This window comes from Poecilia formosa, unplaced genomic scaffold, assembly GCF_000485575.1.
Source record: "Poecilia formosa unplaced genomic scaffold, Poecilia_formosa-5.1.2 Scaffold254, whole genome shotgun sequence".
Classification (NCBI taxonomy): Eukaryota; Metazoa; Chordata; class Actinopteri; order Cyprinodontiformes; family Poeciliidae; genus Poecilia; species Poecilia formosa.
The window spans coordinates 286,944-305,976 of record NW_006800193.1 but is presented as its reverse complement, the minus strand read 5'-3'; the positions used below and the strand labels follow the sequence as shown (position 1 = coordinate 305,976).

The 19,033-nt window shown below is 41.9% G+C and overlaps 1 long non-coding RNA gene across 4 annotated transcripts in view; it reads right to left on the bottom strand.

The window, feature by feature from the left end:
- The window catches only part of LOC103150427 (uncharacterized), a 51,237-nt gene that overhangs the window by 24,018 nt on the left and 8,186 nt on the right, over nucleotides 1–19,033 (bottom strand). For 3 of the 4 annotated variants that reach the window (XR_001664489.1, XR_001664488.1, XR_477551.2), the window contains exon 2: nucleotides 11,869–11,996. This is a non-coding gene — a long non-coding RNA (uncharacterized LOC103150427). Of the gene's footprint in view, nucleotides 1–11,868; nucleotides 11,997–16,013; nucleotides 16,535–19,033 lie in introns of those variants that run through there. The other variant, XR_001664490.1, reaches the window with a different exon arrangement.

Sequence of the window (19,033 nt, the reverse complement as noted above, 5' to 3'; positions counted from 1 at the left end):
TTTTAATTTCTCACACATATTCTTTTCATAGTAAAGTGTTTAAACAATAAGTCAACTTTTAAATTCACTCCCTTGTTGTTTGAAATAGCAGCTTTACTAAGGATTCAAAATTTACAACTTACTTAATTTCAATTAACATAAAAACACATTGAAGATTTAAACAAATTGTCAAGTGTATTACATAAAAAGCACAATTTTTATGGCTTTCTTAGGAGAGTCATTGTTTTTCTACTCATTTTTCTTTTACTGTTTCTGTAGTTTATTTCAATTGTTGGTTGCCTTGACTGGGGTCACCTTTAAGGCACACTATTAATAGTTTGTAAATAAATCTTAACATCTCGATGAGGTCATGCTTTTCTTTAGCAAGGACAGAGCTGAGTACCATAGAGGAATAAAACTGTGAGAAGCTACAAAAAACTTTGTGTAGAGATTCACTTTCCAGAAAGACGACCACACACACTAAAAATGCAGCTGAATGTCCATCGAAACCCGTGGTCTAATAATAATAATAATAATAATAACCTTTAATTAACATACAGTCTCTTTTTCAAGAGGGACCTGGCAAGATAGCAGCACTGGTTACAACATTTGCATCCAACTAGAGAAATCTATTTGTTTCGTTTCAAAAGCATCAAAGCTTAAAATGATAAAAACAGTTAAACATCTGGTGTGGCTACAATATCCCAGACCTAACTTTAATACTTGTGGAAAGAACTGTGTGTATGTTAAATTAGGAGCGTTATTCCTGAACAGAAAGAAAATCCCAGCAGCCCAAAGTTAGTAGCAAAGAGCTGAAGGTGTGATGCTGGGTTTCCAGGGAGGAAGGAGCAGGATGGCTTATGGTTCTCATCAGGGGGCTAATGCCACTTCAAAGGTGGCTGGAGTAGTGAAGGTGGTGCCCTTTGTCCCTAGTAGGAGGATTACACCAGTCAACTAGTACAGACAATGCACCCCCCTCTAGGGAGGGGAGGACCAACCTGCTCTCTACCAATGATAGGGGCAGTCAACTGATCACTAACTTAATTCAGTAGCAGCAGAAGTAAGAGCAGGGAGGAAGGAAGATGCAGACGTTGAAAAAAAGCTGAGGAAACGAAAAGGCAGGGGTGATAAAGGGGGATAAAGAGGGCGGAAAAAGACAAGAAGAAGGACACGCTGGAATGAGAAGAGGCACAAAGTTAAAAAGAAAAAAAAGAGCAACGTGAAGCGGAGGAGGGCTGTGGAGAAGGCTTCTCTAGACGCAGGATTAGGAAAGAGGAGATGAAAGGATCAGGCCTGACACAGGACAGCGGAGATGGCCGGAGGAGAGAGACCAGAAAGACTTTAACTCCAAGGAGGCAAATCAAGTAGAAGAGTGTGAAAGGAAACGGGAGGAGAGCTCAGGTGTCCGTGACCTCGAGGCTCTGGCGGAGGAGTCACTAAAAGGCTTTTTTTTTTTTAATTTCTTACAACAGGTGCACAGCGTGACAACTCCCTCTCTGTTTGCCATTCGCGCCACAGAAGACACGCCTATTGAAATCCAATGACAAATGTGGCAGATAATTCTATTACTGAGGACTTTGGAGGATGTTTAGGAGACGGTTAGCGGACCCAGGTAGCATAGCTCAGGCTCGCCGCAGACAGATATGACTCTGCAACACTTAACAACAGGGATTTGGCAGCACCGTTGATTGAACATGCCAAATCCCATTTGTCGGAGGGCTGTGCGCTTTTGTATCGACACTCTGTAACCTTGTGGCTCCGTAAAAAAAGGAGACCTCGGCGTGATGGGGTGTGTGTGTGTGTGTGTGTGTGTGTGTGTTTTGGAAACGGCACGATCTGACGCCACAATCCCAGCTCCTTTCCAGCCTTCATCCATGTTCCCTTCGTTCCAGCTTCATGTCCTCCTTCCTCCCCCATCAGAGAAGAATGACAAGAGGGAGATAGAGAGGCTTTTTCAGCACCCCTTTTTTTGCTTTCTCTCCCTCCCCTCCCCACTTTCTCCCTCTGTTTTTTCCATCCCCTACGGTAGAGCTGCCAGACAGGAGTGCTCAGCAGCTCTCCGAACGTTATTGATCCTGAGAGCAAGTCGGACAGGGAGTTGGTGTCTCTCCCTCTCTCTCTCTCTCTCTCTCTCTCTCGTTCTCTCCCTATCTTGCCTCCCTCCATCAGAGCTTCATCTCCCAACACAGTCCACAACTTTTTCTCTCCCACCTAGCCTGACTCCCTCGCTCCCTTCCCGCCTCTACTTCATTTATCAAGGTTAAGGAACTCTTATAAAAAAGGGAAGAGGGGGTCGCCTGGATGTTATCTGACTTCATGAAAGAAATCCCCTCGGGCCACTCCACAAGAGGAGAACGCTGTCTGCCAGGCCCAACTCTACACAAATACACGCACAGATGCAGAAAACATGAAGCCACACCAGGCAACGGGGGCCACTCACACCCAAACAGTAAAACAGTGAACAGCATTTCCAGATTGGCACAAAACAACAGGGTGACCAGAAACAGGAAATATCTTAACTTAACCATATCCCTTAAAGGTAAGCATAGAAGTTTTCAAAACACAGATTTTCGTCAAGTTTAAAATGATTATGAATGTCGAAAAAGTTATATACATATCCTATATGTCAAAGTAGTGCTTGGGTTTCTAAACGGTTGAAAACTGTTGAAGGTGAATAGACTTGATTTTTACTGATCAGGCTCGTTGAATGTTTACAATTAGGTCACACAGGGCCATACGTTTTTTTCCTCATTTTTATTAATAATGTTTACTTGCATAAACACAAAAATCAGGTTTCAAATGATAATTTCATTTAAGAAAAGGGAAAAAAAATAGCTTTGTTTTCTTCTTGTTTTAAGCGACATTGGGTGGGTTTCGATCTCTAATGACCTGTTCAGCATTTCAGTCAGATTTAAGCCCGAACTTTAAATAGGCTACTCTAAAACTTTTATTTCACAATGTCCTGCTGCACAAACCAGCCGCTTTTGAGCCTACGGTCACAAGCTGATGGCCAGACATTCGTTTTTAGGATATTTCTTTTTTTTTTTTTGCTGGAGAGCTGACTTCATGGTTCCCCCAAGTACAGTAGGTCCTCTCGCCACATCACCATGTGTCAGACTGTGTGCGTTTTATGTTTGCTCTTATGGGGTACGCAGTTTCCAAAAATTAGTTTTTGTCAAATAAGCATGTTATGTAATCAGACGTACCAACTCCACGGTTTTATTGTTATACTTTAAAGGACGACTAGTGTTTATTACTGTTTAGTACTATTTATTAATTCCACCTCTTCACCGTCAAGAGCATCCTGTACGACGCCACCAAACGCTGCAACAATCTGCAGATTGATCCGAACCAGAAAGAGCGCTGTACCCAAGATCTACAGTGTTTTTGCAGCCCTTGGACTATGCTGTACACAAATGACCAATTGCACACAGCAATGTGCAGGAGAGAAAAAAAAGTGTTTTTACTTTCATTCCAGACACTTTCATAAATTGGAGTGAGCTCCATCTGAACAGAGAGAGAGAGAGAGTGAGAAACACGTCACATGCTTGAGTCTCAGTCTAGAGGAGTGAGAGTTTGTTACCCTGATGTGCTAAGATAGCAAGTGGAGTCCTTGGTGCTGCAATTATTTTTCAAAACCAGAAAATGGAGAGGGTTCTGTCCCTCCCAAGGCTGAGACTAACTCTTACTGATTCCAATCTGTCCTATACGTACGTACCGTACCAACCTGCACCTCACAATTCACCAAATAGCTTATCTTTTCTACCTTTATTTTAAGATTAAGTAAGTCTGATTGTGCATAGATAGATAGACAGACAGACAGACAGACAGACAGACAGACAGACAGACAGACAGACAGACAGACAGACAGACAGATAGATAGATAGATTTTTTTTTGCAAAGCTCTTACCTGAAGAGAATGTAATTCAGCATAGCACACACTACAAAGAGGTACATTTTGAAAGTTTGCACCTACAGCTCTATAATTTAAGCACATAAAATGCACCCAGACATGTGCATTTCTCACCCATAATCCATCTGTGGAGATCATAGAGTTTGAAAATCTCCAGTCTTTAAGAGACCCCCGCATCCATTGCCCCTTTTTGTAAAAGCACTGGAAATGGTACTACATGTGGAGTACATCCTGTCTTCCATTGTTATTGCCTTCACTCTCTCTATAAAAGGCCTACCTGCCTTCGGGGGCCACAACAGGCAGGCAAATGCACGCAGTAGCGCATTACAGAGCCATACTTTCCTGTCCCTTTGTGCTCAGTAATTGCCACAATGCATCTTCTCGTCCAGCTAATTAAGTGAGTCTTCCCCATTGTCTCCCACCGCTATCACCTCTTCACACAGCCGGGGTACGGGGAGGGAAAACAGAGGATTCATAAAAGAAAGAAACAGGAGGAGTAAGTAGGCAGTAGTCAGAAGACACGGTGAGAATGAAGACGAAACAAAGAAGGGAGGAAAGGCAGAGATTTGTGTCTGCATGCTAATAAATGTTTACCAGTTGGAAAAGGTGCCTACTGTCTGTGTCTGCTGGTGGGTTGAACTTTACAGCTGTCAGATGGAAATTATACTCCATTAAATCAATCTGTGAGCGGAGAAATTGATTATATTTTACACAGCCCGCAACATTTGACAAATTATGCCTTTAAACACTAAAAACCTGGAGCGTTAACCACTTTAAATGTGGTAACTGTTATTTTGCATGGGGTTTCCATACGTAGGGCAGAACATGTGCTTGTTAATGATGTCAGTGCATACAAGGGTAAAAAAAGGAATGATTTTGAAACTGCTCAAATTAACCTTAATACAGTTCCTTCGGTTCAAAGTCAGTTCAATGAGAGCTAAATGTTGGACACAGGCTTTCCCTGCCTGTGTGCACTCAGAGTCTCCAGCTCCAATTCACTCAAGCTGCTGTCCTGCAACTTTTAGATGCATCCCTGCTGCAACACGCCTGAATCGAATGAGGAGCTTACTACTAGATGCCTGCAGAACCAGAGGACATGCAGGTAATTCATCCATTTGAATCAGTTGCAATAAGATCAGGGCTGCATATAGAATTTGCAGGACAGCTGGAGACCAGTGGTGTGGAGCAAAAAAACCAAAACAAACAAAACAAAACACAACACAACACTGCCTATCCCCCACCCATTGGTGTATGGAAATCTTTTCGTTTCTAAAAACTGCAGTCAGTTTGTGAATGAAAATTAAAGACGATCCACCCGTGACCCGAAGCGCTGCTTTGAAATTTTGGAAAAAAAGATATAATAATATTATGTACAATCAATTCCATGTCTACTTGAAACCCCCTGTTACATTTCAAAGGTCTACATTTTATATACATATATATTTTTTATTTTATTATAATAAATGTAATAATCAATATGCTAGACAACTGTTCCAGCAGTAGCAATAATCATTGATTTTTGGTATGAATAATAGCTATCCTATTATGTATTTCATTTCTATTTCCATTTTTTTTGGGATAAGTCCTGTGAAGTTGCAAGGATTTTGTTTCTTAAATTTGTACAATGAAAATCTCATACAAACTCACGTCTCCTGCAGAGTGGCCTGTGTCTTAAAGCACCGTAACCATATTTATTTTACAAATCTGTTCAGTGTGCACGTTGTGTCAGAACATTAGTTTGGATTTTTACAGTGACAATGCAAACTTTTCACTTATGTATATTAAATTAAATCCATTAACTTTATCCTATGAACCTTATTAGAATTTTAATGCAGAAATACATATTTAGACACTTCATTAAGGCATTGTAATTTGTTTGTGAAAGTTTCTCTAAACTTAAGTTCAATTCAAGTAAAAGCAGGATTTTATAGACTTATAGAGTCTTAAAGCAAATCCAAACACTCACAAACTGGAATCCAACTGTACAGTTTTTCATATCAGAAACTACATTCTTACTTACAAAGTCAAACCCTGAATTCTATAAATAAAGATAAAAATACATGTAAGATTCCTCAAAAAGAAAAAGAACACACACACAGGATGACTTCACTGAAAAAAAGGCCATTTCTGTGAGCTCTTAAAGTACGTCAAGGTCTAAAGCAGCAACTGGGAGCACTGACACAATTAAAATCACTAAAATCTACCCTTTAAGTGCATTATATTGGCACCTAAAAGCAATTCTGCACAATATTAGGAAAATTCAATTGCAATATGATTGTGAGATTCTTTCGAATATACAGTTTGGTAAATGTGTGCATCTCTACCTGAAATCGTGCATTTTGTAGCTCTATGCTGATGCACAACTTGACACTTATTGTACAGAACTTACAACAAACAAATGTGTTCATATTTTCTTGACATTATTGCTGTTGAGAGCCTTTGTGTTGTCCAAGCTGAGCTACTAGGAGGCAAAGACCAGCAAACTCATCTAAATTTCAGTTTGTTGAAAAGTTGCTAAAGAGGGCCAGAACAACCTAACACACACGCACACACACTTATCACACACTTTCCTCCTACTCAATGCTGCTCTGTGACCTTTCCGAGGGTAGAGATGCATTTTCCTTAGCTTTAAATCCCCAAATTTTCTCCCCCTGCACCTCTAAAAAAGGAAGAAAAAAAAGAACCCTGAACCTCTCCTTGAACTTCCACCATCATCACCCCCTTCCCATCCTGAATGTTTTTCCTTCCCACATTATTCCTGACAGACAGACAACTAGGGTGACAACCTGGTGCAGAGAGACAGACAGAGGAAGGGGGCTTGCTTCCCCGTCTACCCCCTTCCACCTCACCCCACCCCGGCACCAGCACAATGCAGCAGGGCATCTGGCACTGGAGTGGTAGTGCTGGGGGGCTAGGGGAGTTCAGAACAAAGCATTTACACCCCCCTCCCTGGAATATGATTATAATTTGTAAACAGCAGCTAAGACATGAACTTGTAAAAATAAAGAAAAAGAAGAAGACGAAGAAGAAGAAGAAGAAGAAGAAGAAGAAGAAGAAGAAGAAGAAGAAGAAGAAGAAGAAGAAGGATATTTACTGCTACGAACCAGAGAAAGTGCCAATAAATATAGTCTTATGCCAAAGAGATTTGACATCATCAAGTCTGAAATCTTTAACGTTTAACAAGCTGTTATACAAACTGAAGTTGTATCTGCATGTGTGTGTTTGCGAGCGCAGCTACAGCTTGTTAATTCGTAGGGTTGCAGGATGAAGACGAAGCAACGCTACCAACGGTCAAGAAATCTCTGCCTGCCACGAAGACGACCCCCCCCCCCCCCCGCCCCACTCGCCTTCGTCTGTCACAGAGACTGTTTGTCCCCCTCCGCCTCCTCGTCCCGTGTATATACGAGTGTGTGCTTCTGTCTGTGTGCACACATAAAGTAAATGAGCGGCGTGTATGCATTGTGAGAATCCGCAGGCCCGGTGCATGTATTAGAAATGTGACTTGACCCCGGCCGGCTGAAGCGGGGTCTCCGCATCGGACCGGGCGTGGGAAAAAGGGGAGACCTCTTTTCACAGCTGCCTCTGCCGTTGCATTGAACCAATGAAGCTCCACCACCCCCAACCTGCCTCCGTCGCTTATACCCCACCACACACCACCCTCTACCCTGTGTCCACCCCCCACCCCTTTGCTTCCCATTCACTCCGTAGCCCCGCTGCCTTTCAGAGGACCCCCTCACACCCCCATCCCTCCCTCCTCTGTCCGTCACCCTTCTGCACCCCACGATCACAGCCACCACCAATCTTTAATACAGCCACCATTCAGCATTGAGATGCCAGAGGCCACAGTGCTTCAAGGTCGAACTAAAGAAACAAATAACAATCCAAAAAAAAAAAAAGACTACATAAAAGCAACTTTTATTCTACATACTTGAATAAAAGCAAACTTCCTAATTCCTCAATATTCCAGTTTTAAATCTTGTGTTCGTTAAACTCTTCAAACGTTTTTTTTTTCCCTCTGTCCTCTTGACGTTCTCCTTTCCTTTGTTCTTTTCTGAATTTGAAGTTTAATTTATGTTAACATACACCACCGCTCTACACTTGATTGGCTTCCCACACACAGCCATCTAAGGCCTCCTCTTTTCGCCCAACGTTTTCAGTCAGAGGCATTAATCCCTTATCAAGCTGGTTATCATTTCAAATAAAGCAGGGATGTTCATGCAAACAGTAAGATATCAAGAGCACCCCCCCCAAACAAAATAAAAAAAATAAACAGAAACCACCAAACAACAAGCTGCTTAAATCGGTTTGTCACTTTACAGAACAGTAGCTTGTTGGCTATGTGTTTGGTTTGAGGGTTTGAACATTATGTAGGCTTTATTTGTTTCTGACTTTTTTCTTTTATTGTTGTTTTATAATTATGCGACAAACTTCGAGTGGAAGAGAAGCATCTTATCCATTCAACGCCATCCATCCTACTTGTATTTTATTCCCATGAACTTGACTTTGTCTTTCAGTTTATTGTATTTAAGTTTTGTTGGTAACATATTTTCATAAAATATGGACATAAAAATGCCATACTTCCATTCCATTGATTGGGGATGGTATGTTTTTTTCTGGGCAAGTTAGGCCCTCTGATGAAAGTATAATAATTCTGACTGGTCAATATAACTTATGAACTGAGAAGCATTTATGACAAGTGTGACTCCAGTTCCACCAGGTGTTTGCTAATCGCTGCTGCCGCTAGTCTAGAGGTGCTGTGGGGAAAGCGCGGAGGAGGTTGCCTGAGGAGCAGCTTTATGGAAATAAGTGACACATTGTATGAGCAAGCGTTTAAGCGCCCCCAAACGGCTGCCAAAATAGATCCAAGGATTCTTCAAACACCTATTAATGAGTCAAAGCATCATTCCAGGTATGTGTTTGATGAGGGAATAGCCTTAGAACATGACATGAAGCTCCAAAAAAGTCAATTTTTCATAACACCAGCCTTCTTTCTTTTCTATTATCTTCTTCTTCATCATCTTCATACCGACGCAATATCACCCTCTGTGAGGCAGTCATGAAAACCGTCACCTCTGAGTGAAAACCTCTGATTCAATTCAGCCAAAACATCGCTTAAATATGAGTGAATAATGCTCATGTGCATGGACGTGTAAGGGTATGTCAAGGTCTAACGCAGTAACTGGGAGCACTGACAACAACACTCTTCGTGGTGGAAGTTGGGACTGAGGGAAGAACACTCTTAGTTATCGTCATCATCAGAGTGGTGTTGAATAGTTAACTCAGAGAAAGCAAAGAGATGTACAAAGTTTCTGGAAGCCGTTTTCAGTCGTTGTTTTAAGCTGCCTCCTAAAAAAAGGCTGGAGACGTCAGAAAACAGCAGGAATCTCTTGCAGCGACATGGATCTTGTGTTATCATTACCACGTGACGTCATATGTTATTTGTAGTAACTAAAGAGAAATCTAAATCTCATAAAACTGGTATTGAATTAATTGTCACAGAATGTGCAGAGTAGCTCCGACGGATCCTCAGAAATGGTGCCGAGCTCTGTCTGGCTGCCCGGCTGGGACACCAGCCGTGTTGAGGAAATGTTGAGAGGCAGCATGAGGGGGCAGCGACGGCGTGGGGAGGTCGTAGCCAAGGACCTGAAAGAACTCCATCTCCCTGGGCCAACATGCCATGACGGTGTGGAGCAGCAGTCCGAATTGGTTTCTCTGGGGTGGCGGTGATGGCGAGATGAGCCCAAATAGAGGGAATGGCAAAGGAGGTGAGGTGGTGGGGAGATACGGTACACACAGAGGTATGTGCCTGAGTGAGAGATGTCAACTGGATCTGAGGTACTGTAAATGAGCGGATTAAAGCTTCCCTCATCTTTGACTCTCTCCATATACATGAGACGTCTGCTCAACTGTGGAAGCAGCAGTGTTGACGTGTGAAATCGCACATCCTGCTGTCTGCGCTTCCTAACGAAACAAATCCATAAACTGCCCGCAAGGTCCGTAAGGAGGAAAACACGGCAGGAACGCAGACGTCTGCATGCAAGTTCTTAATATGCTCTTACGAATACAAAGAAGACGCAGCGAGTGTCACTTCTGGATTATTATATCTCTGTATCAAACGTAGCCGGTAGCTATGCCTTCACTTCTAAAGCTCGTGTCCAGCCAAAGCCTGTTTGCATCGATTTGACTAGTTTGTGGATATGATATTGACTAAGTAGACCGGCAGCCCTCATTGAGTTGAGGCAAAGCGAAAGGAGCTTTAAGAGGTGGTTGAACGCGATGGAGGAGGATAGCCACAGGCTGTGAAATATCCTCTGATCTTCTCTTGTCTGATTCTCAAACGCAACCTCTTCTCTCATGAGGTGGGGAAAAAAGCTGATATAGAACTAGGCCAAAGTCACAGAACGCTCATCTTCTAACCCTAAAGGGAAATAAAATAAAATAAATAACTAAAAAAAAAAAATCTCTTCTTTTGTTTCTCTTCTATGGCGGCTATATCTCGACGAGTCGTTCGGCCTCCTTCTCTCCCTCCACTTTGTTCTCCACAGGAGGCTGAGCATGCACGAGCTGAGCAGCGTTCGCTGCCTGCTGCAGCAGTCAGGAAAGTGAAGGTAATCTTTAGTCCTGTCACTCAACGCCGAGAGGGAAACTGAGAAGAAAGCGAGCGAGGCGCATACTTCAGCCGTCCATCACCTTCAACATAATACGTACTTTACGAAAACACACAGTGAGAACCGTTTTGCCGGGTAGAAAACCGAGTTTTGGTACAAGTTCATGACAGACGTTGAGCGTTAATAGATGTAAAAAAAAAAAAAAAAAGAAAAAGAAAAAAAGAATAAAGTCTGTGAAATAAAAAAAAAAAAAAAAGAAAAAGAAAAAAAGAATAAAGTCTGTGAAATAAAGATATTTCTTTATATATATGGGGGAGTTGAAAGATGTTTTTGTCAAAGTGCAAAGATTTTTTTTAAACCATTAAGTCTTGACAAAACAAAAGAGTAAAAAAATAGGTTATTTTCTCCATATGACTCAATACAGGAAGGTAAGAATAAAAAGTTATGGATAGAGGGAATTATTAAGTAACTTAGCCGCACTGTGAGTCTTTCCACATGAGCACACCTCACACACATATCAGACTAAACCACACTGCCACTATATACATTTTAAGGCTAAAAAATAAAAATAAAAATCTTCGACAAATGTATAAAAATGGCTTCCCTCCATTTATCTGCCGACAGTGGAGAATCAGACAAATTGAAACAATATAAAGAAAGAATGTGGTCAGAAGTGACTGACTAGGAAGGTGAGGAGAGCAAACTAGTAAATATCCATCCTAAACATGAGGGTTAACCACATGAAAGTGTGTCAAGTTATTGAAAAGTTACAGGATAAAAAAATAAATACTTTTTCCGTACAAATGTTTACATTTTTTTATATGAGAATCCAGAATATCGCAAAGCAGCTTTTTCTCCTAATTTTTGACACACTGCCTGTCAGTAAGCTGACAAAAGATTTTCAGAATTTCTCCCACTTACAACCGAGACAAATAATTATCTGTTTATCATCCTCTGTCTGAGCAGCGAGCCCAAATTATAAACCAGTTTTTTCCAGTTGTCGACTGTGTAAAGGGCAGAAAAACAAAATAATACTCTTCGTAATAGGCACATTTATTTGAAGATTACTGCTAAATGCCTATTTATATGTTTTTACATGTTCTGTATTTTAGCAGGAGGTCTAAATATGGCCTTTGCATTTTAAGTAAAACCAGTTAGGTATGCTTTTTTTTTAAGCATGATATTTATACTCAAGGTTTATCATTTGGGAATTCCATACAGACCTATGTGTGAGGCATGAAATAAGTGTGCCAAATTTAAAAACTTTTCCTCTGGTCATGTTGTTTGAGAGATTTGTGGACGCTAAGTTCAAGTTCAAGTGAGAGGACAACAGCAGATCAGGTGCAGCAGAGCAGGACTTTGTCTCACCTCTGACGTCACAGCGATGGCCTGACCCCGTCGCTGACCTCCGCTCCTCGGGCCAGAAGGTCAGGCTGTCTGTCGCTTGCAGGCCTGCGGATGGAGGTGAGAGTATTTCTGTAGGACTTCACTTACTCCTGCAAAACATGAAAACACTATTCTTACAAAAGTGCTCTAATAATTCCCCAAACAAAAAATGTTTTATATCTCACAGAAGAAGCTTTTCTTCTTCACCTTATGTTGGATTTTTGTGAGTAAATATTACACAAAATGTTTAGTCTTGAAGTCGAAATGTCAGCAAAGAACTCCAACAAAACGCTATTTAATAAATTGCGTTAAAGCAAAATGCATGGCATTGTTCACAAAAGCTTCATTGAATAAAAGTAAAAAGTTGGAAGTATTGCCTTTTTTTTTTAGTAAATCTTAAGAAAGAGTATTAAAAATGATGCATTGATAGGTCTTTTGAAAAATTTGCTAATTTCCTTTTTTTTTTTTTTCAAATACCGGCAAGGAGTTTCTCCCCATTTTCTCTTACGTCTGGTAAAACCAGATAATACACACTAAGACATGCACACATCCGCACACAGAGAAACACACCTCACAAGCGATTACACAAAATGCTCAAAGATTACATCCACTGAAATCTGACGTCCTCGGTGGGTTTAAAGCCTGCATGTCAGCCCTTTCAATTCCCCACCACCCCCTTCTTTCTCTTGCATGGGTCAGAGGCTGTTGCTAGGCTACCAAACCCAGAATACATAAGTTCAGAGAAAAAGGTTTATATAGGGCACTGCAATCCAAGGTAAAAACGATAACAGGAAGCTGATGACAAAATATGGATTTAGATTACTGTGAGACTCAAACACTGTCAATTGTGGCTGTCAAAGCCGTGGAGGAGAAGGACGAAGAAGAAGCAGAAGAAGAACTAGTTAGTAGTTTCCAATGACGACATTAAGACAGTCTCTGCAGAGGCTTCTCTTGCAAAAACATATAAGTCATGTTGTGATGGGATCAAAGCAAATCTATGAGTGTGCAAAAAGGCCTGCTCTGCAGCCCAGTGTATTCTGTCATGTTTATTATAGCCCTTAGTGACAAAAAATGAGGCACTCTGGGTGTAGTAATAACGCGCACTCTCATGGACAACATCCGAGGAAGCGGGGATGCGCGTGCGCCCACACTCGTGCACGCCGCAGTGGAATCTGGTGGCCAAGTGTGACACAATCGAGATAACATCTGTGGGATAGTGAGCTTGCAGCAGGGCCGTAAAGCTAAAAACAATGGCTCTGTTGTGTGTGCAGGGGTAAGAACGCAGTACACGTCCGATCCGTCCGGCGCCACATCCGTCCGTGCACCTGGCAAAACGAAATGAACGGAAGAAGCAGCGGGCGAAACTTTGCGAAAGCGACAGATTTAAATCTCTCTTAACTCGCCGCCGCGTCGCTTTGTGCTCCTCGTTTAACACGGCCATCTTGATGCGTGCGGAATAAATCTGGGCAGCAGAAAACCATAAAGGGCGTTCAAGCAGATGTACAAATGGAGACGTACAAATCACCAAGACAATGGAATGTTTAATGCAGCCTTATGGCAGGTGCTCAAGAGATAGACCCAGTCTAGACTGGGCTCCATCTGGTGCGTAGAGGCCTCCTCCTCGCGCCCCCAGACAGACACATATTAATGTGGGAAAAAAAATGCACGTCTAGCCTGCCTCTGTGAACGCTCACCAGACTGCATTTGAATCTCAAAGGGCCTCTCCACATATCCTCCATTTATTAGCCCTCAGCAATGCATTAATTTTTTTTTTTTTTTTTTTTGCTGCTTCAACAGGTCGAACGTGGGGAGGGCGGCCTTGTTGGTGTAGAACAATCGCGGCTGACGGATCACGCTGTGTTATAAATCCCCGGCTCAGAGTTGAACCTTTATCTTTAAGGGACATACAGTAAGGATGACTGCCTCAGAACATGGGCTTCTGACTTTCAATTTCAGGAGCTATTTCTGTCAAATCACTAAAGAGAGACCGAGGGTAGCGTTTTGATATTGGCTTCAGTACCTGAAATAATTTACATACTGGAATAACAGGCTTAGCAAGACGTCAGTGTCCTGCTCCTCGGTCAAATTACACTAAATGCCTCCGAACAGCACATTTGTAAATCATGAAATGACCATTAATAGCATCAATTTAAAACTACAATTTAAAACCAAAAAGTGTCAACGCCTAGACCGCGAGGCACACAAACAGGGCTGTAGCGACACAAAGACGCAGCAGTGCTAGCATCTTCTCTGATCTGTGATGCAGTGCAAAACCGGGGCCTGTAGCACCAGGCAGGCGGTCAGGCAGGATCTGTGCTGCTGCACACCTACACTCAGCACACAAGCAGAGACACAGGCAGCCACACAGCTTTAGAAGCTGTAACACACAAATGACTTGTTCAAATTCAACAGGCTTTTACCACCGTGGAGTTAAACCTTTCACTCAGACGGCCCCCCCGCCCCCTCCTCGACTTGGATGGAGAGGAGAAGAAACGGGTCGTGTTGCAAGACAAACTGGGTTATTAAAAACAGGCCAAGGTGACCACGCTGACCCCGTCTCAGCAGCGATAAGGGTCAGATTTTAGGGGAAGTGGGTCTCTTTAAGCCTGTTTTGGTGATTCAATCGCAAAAGTTCTTTGACTTGTGCAAAAAACAACGTTAGATTGATACTTTGAGGGTCAACAGATCTTGACCAGGAGAAACTTTAGTTTCTGGATCTTTGACATCTTTTGACATTTGCAATGTGTATCTTCATCCGTGCAAAAACGGTTAAGTGACTTTGCCACGTCTATATGCGGGGATGGAACGCAGTCACCAAAATACACCGAAAACAAAGAAGGTGGTGAGTGAGCAGCGTTCTCTTCAAACTATCTCTCATGAACACCCTGGTCAGAAATTGGGTGACAAAATCGTCATCTACACAAAACCACAAACAGTTCAAACACCTCACCTTATACGTCAAAGTTTTCTTTGGAAAATGTTTGTAACACATCTTTTACTTTTAAAATTATACATTAAATCTCTAACAATCTTGTTGACATTTTGGAGCTGGAATACAGTCTGACCCTGAAGACCATACAGCTGCATTTCTTTTCCCCTAAATATTTAAATAAGCCCAATAAGCACCGTTACTGCCAAGCAGTCATCTGCAAAACAGCGAAAACTTGAAATGGGTGCTTGATCTACAATTTGTGTTTGACCTCACTCTTCTGCAGAACCTTTTCCAAGGAATCAGGCCTAAACGGGCTGGTAATGGAGGCAAAGATAAATCCAGGGATATAAGATTTTACCTTTGACAAGCGCAAACTGAACCTGATAACTGTCTCATTTCCTCTTTTTAGCTTGACACACTGACATGTGGGCCAGTCTGAGTGAAAATGTCACAGTTTCATGACATTATAGAATTTATTTTACAAATATCTGAAGGAAAATGTGGGAATGGCTAATTGTTTTTTTAAATAGAAAAGCATGTCTTTTCTCCTTTGTATAGTAGGACATGAAGAGCTAATGACTAAGCTAAGATGTGCTCCTTAGGTTTCCATGGGTGCAGTAGTCTCCAAAAGTAATAGATTCCTAACAGCTGATTGTTTCCTTCTTGCAAGTGGAAGAGAAGCTCAGAAACATTCTTGCAGCCAGCTAGCCATCAGTGTGCAGCAGCGTGTTAGAGAGGCAGTCTCAGATAAAAAGAACTCTATTGTCTCAGGGCGTTTCTTATTAAAAGGACTTTAAACCACATGAATGAGATGATGGAGATCTTAAAGAAATAACTTAAAAAAATAATAAAATACCTTGACACTATGTCAACACACACCAAAGGTATAGCTGGAAACTAGCCTTCTTGTTCTCTTTTTTTGTAACATCTCAAGCCCTGAAAATGGGATCTCATCTTTTATGTGGCACATCACAAAGTGAATCCCTTCTGGCCAACTTTTTTTTTTTTTCTTAAAATGAGGCTTTACATTGATGTGTAAATGCACCAAAGCATGACAACACAACACAGCAGCTACTTTTCGTTGTTAATATCCCTTTCCATTTCAGAGATGCAAGGCATAGTTGGGGCTGCTGGTAGAACACGTGACTCCCAGGAGTCCTCCAATCGGGTGCCTCTGACATCGTGCACATCTCACCTTGTGTCTGCTGTTCAGCGGCGTCCAAGTAGCAATGAATAAAAAAAAACCAAAAAAAAAAAAAAAAAAACGGCACATGCGGCCACGTGCCGTGTAGTTCCAAACTGGGAATGGTCCATTAAAGACACCAGCATCGGCGCCTTCATCATCCTCATCACGCCTCAGCGAATGGAGCTCGAGTCCGGCTGCTAACTACTGTCACTCCAAGCATCCCTCTTGATCAAAAAATAAATAAATAAATGTAGTCCCACGAATCCATCTTTTGAGGGAGGATCGCCTCTCTTTTCCGCAACGCTGATCTTCCAAGGAGGAAGAAGGTGCTCCATGGGCGCGATCCTCCGGCGGGGCTCTCCATCCTCAAGCTGCATCCCTCCCTCCGTGCACGCATGCATCCATCCATCGGCACATCCAGCCAGCTCAGGCAGTCCACCTCCCCCCACAACACAACCACCCGCTTCTCGCTCCGCTTCCAGCTCGCTCCGCCGTGACGATTGCGGAATTAGTTTATACATTCGGTTCTCTAGCTTTATGATATTACATAAACTCATACAGCTAGATAACCAAAGAGAAAAACTAACCCACGTCTCTTAAAGGGGCCGCCGCTGGGAGCTGCATGTGTTGTGGTCACATGGAGCCATTGCAATCCGCCTTGCATGAAGGCGCCTCCCTCGCTCCGTCTCCCGATCTGCCTTTCTAATAGACGCGCGTAATTGCGCGCACCCTCAAAAACAGGTTACACTCAGTATATATATATATAAGTATATATATAAATAAAACGTACACACAAGAACGTATTTCTGTGTCTTTTGATTTGCCACGTTACTAATAATAATAATAATAATAATAATAATAATAATAATAATAATAATAATAATAATAATAATAATAATGATAACACCTTTAAACAACCTCCATCACCACAACATAAAGTCCACCATCCGTCTCCATTCTGGTGTTTTTTCTCTTTTTATTTTTAACTTCAGCTTGTGTAAAAACCTGAATCCTGACGAGCATCTGCAGGGTGAAGTCATGCCGCTGCAGGATGATGATGATGATGATGATGATGATGATGATGATGATGATGATGATACGTCCATCTATCACCGACAGAAAGGCTTAACGACATCTAATAACCGCGCGTTGCTCTGCTAACAGCACAACACAGTGTCAAACCCAAACTGCTACACGCCATCACGCAACTCGTGAGCTGAGATAAGACACTTCCTCCGAAGCCCAGGCCCCCTCGCACACGGCCGGCTCATTGTTGCTTTTTAAATGCCAGCTCACATCGACCCATTTCAAACCACAGGACCCATAATTTTTTTTCGCTGCTGAGTGAATTAATCCGCGCATTGTTTGAAAGTATGACAAACTACCACGAGCTTGTGCAGCAATATATAGGATGGCTTCCAGCAAAATGTCAGCAATGTGACCTCCAAGAAAAACCCAGTCCTGCCTCACTGAGTGGGACTGCTTTTGTTTTGTGATAGTGACAAGCTGAAGGAAACCGAGGTGCTTTCAGGACAGTATTAGACATCGGGCTTTCCTTTCTTTTCTTTTCTTTTCTTTTCTTTTTTTTTTGTTTTGTTTTGGTTGTTTCCAGGGGCACCGCCGGGGTGTGGCGTGGGGGTGTAAAGGGTTTTGTTTATTTTGTTTATAAAAATGTTATTTATTTCCTTGATTTGTTTCAATCTAATAACACATTTATGCATGTTTTCTGTTCCTTACTTTGGAGAATTTGTCACATTCATATATAAAAGTAATTTAAAAATAAGAATAATAAGTTCTACACTGACTTGTTTTCACCCCAAGATATCATCTGAGCAACCTAATTAAAAAGTTCCTGCTTGCTTTAAACACTTTTCAGAACAACTTGCAATGACAATAAGATACTCTGATGTAAATTGTTAGCCTACCAGAACCTCACTGATAATAAGCAGCTCCTACATTTAATTGCGCATTAGCGTTAATATACAACTAAGGCAAAGTAGGTCAAGAGCACTGTGCGCATAGCAAAGACTGCTGTTAAATAAAATATAAAGAACAAACTAGCAGAAATTGTTTCTGTAATTCATGCTATAATACGAACAATATTTTTAAAATATGTTTTAGCTACTATAAAGATTAAAGAGAGGCAATCCAAAAAATTCCACTTAAGTCAAGAAAATCTGAAGAATAGTAAAGATGTCGTTTTTCTATATAGGCTGCAATTTGAAATACATAAATTTATTATGGAATGCGACGTACTTTAACAGCACGGTGACGTAAAGTGACAACATAGCCACGTTGTGACTATTTTAATAGTTTAAGAGTTTAGATGAATAAACATGATGAATAAAGATGAATTAAAGTCGTTGATTTAACCACATGGTTTTATCGTTTAGTAGGTTTGTTAAAACATGTTTGCTGAGAACGTGCCTAACAATTTATAACCTATTCTCAGGAAAAAATAAATAAATAAAACAAGTAAATGACAATTAAAAGCGAAAACCCTCACAAGACTTAATTGTTTATGGAAAAGAGCTTCCAGTCAATGTGCTTTCCCAGCAATTCTTTTTTTCTGAAGGGTCTTAGCTCGGTTTAGGGGCATCACTCCCTGCACCCATGACGCTGCGCGTCTTGGTTACCACGTGGGCTGACGGCCGGCACGTGAAGACAAAGCGCCGGCTTACACAGAGCAGCGCGCACCGTCTCTCCGTGCGTGGAAACAACACGCACATAAGATGGGGGAAATATGCAGCGAGCGTTGAGGAAATAAGAGGCTTTGAGTGAGTCAGATGTGGCACAGGGCCGCTTGGTGCTCCCCACGGCAGGGGTCAGGAGAGGGGGGCGAGGCGGGTGTAGGGGGTGCACACTGCCGAGGGACAGACACGGTGCTGCTGCGAATTAGGCGTGCTTACTGACACGCAAACACGTGGATGGGCTCGAAACAGGACAACCCACGTGAACATGGATCCCAAATTAGAAGGTGATCTATCTATCTATCTATCTATCTATCTATCTATCTATCTATCTATCTA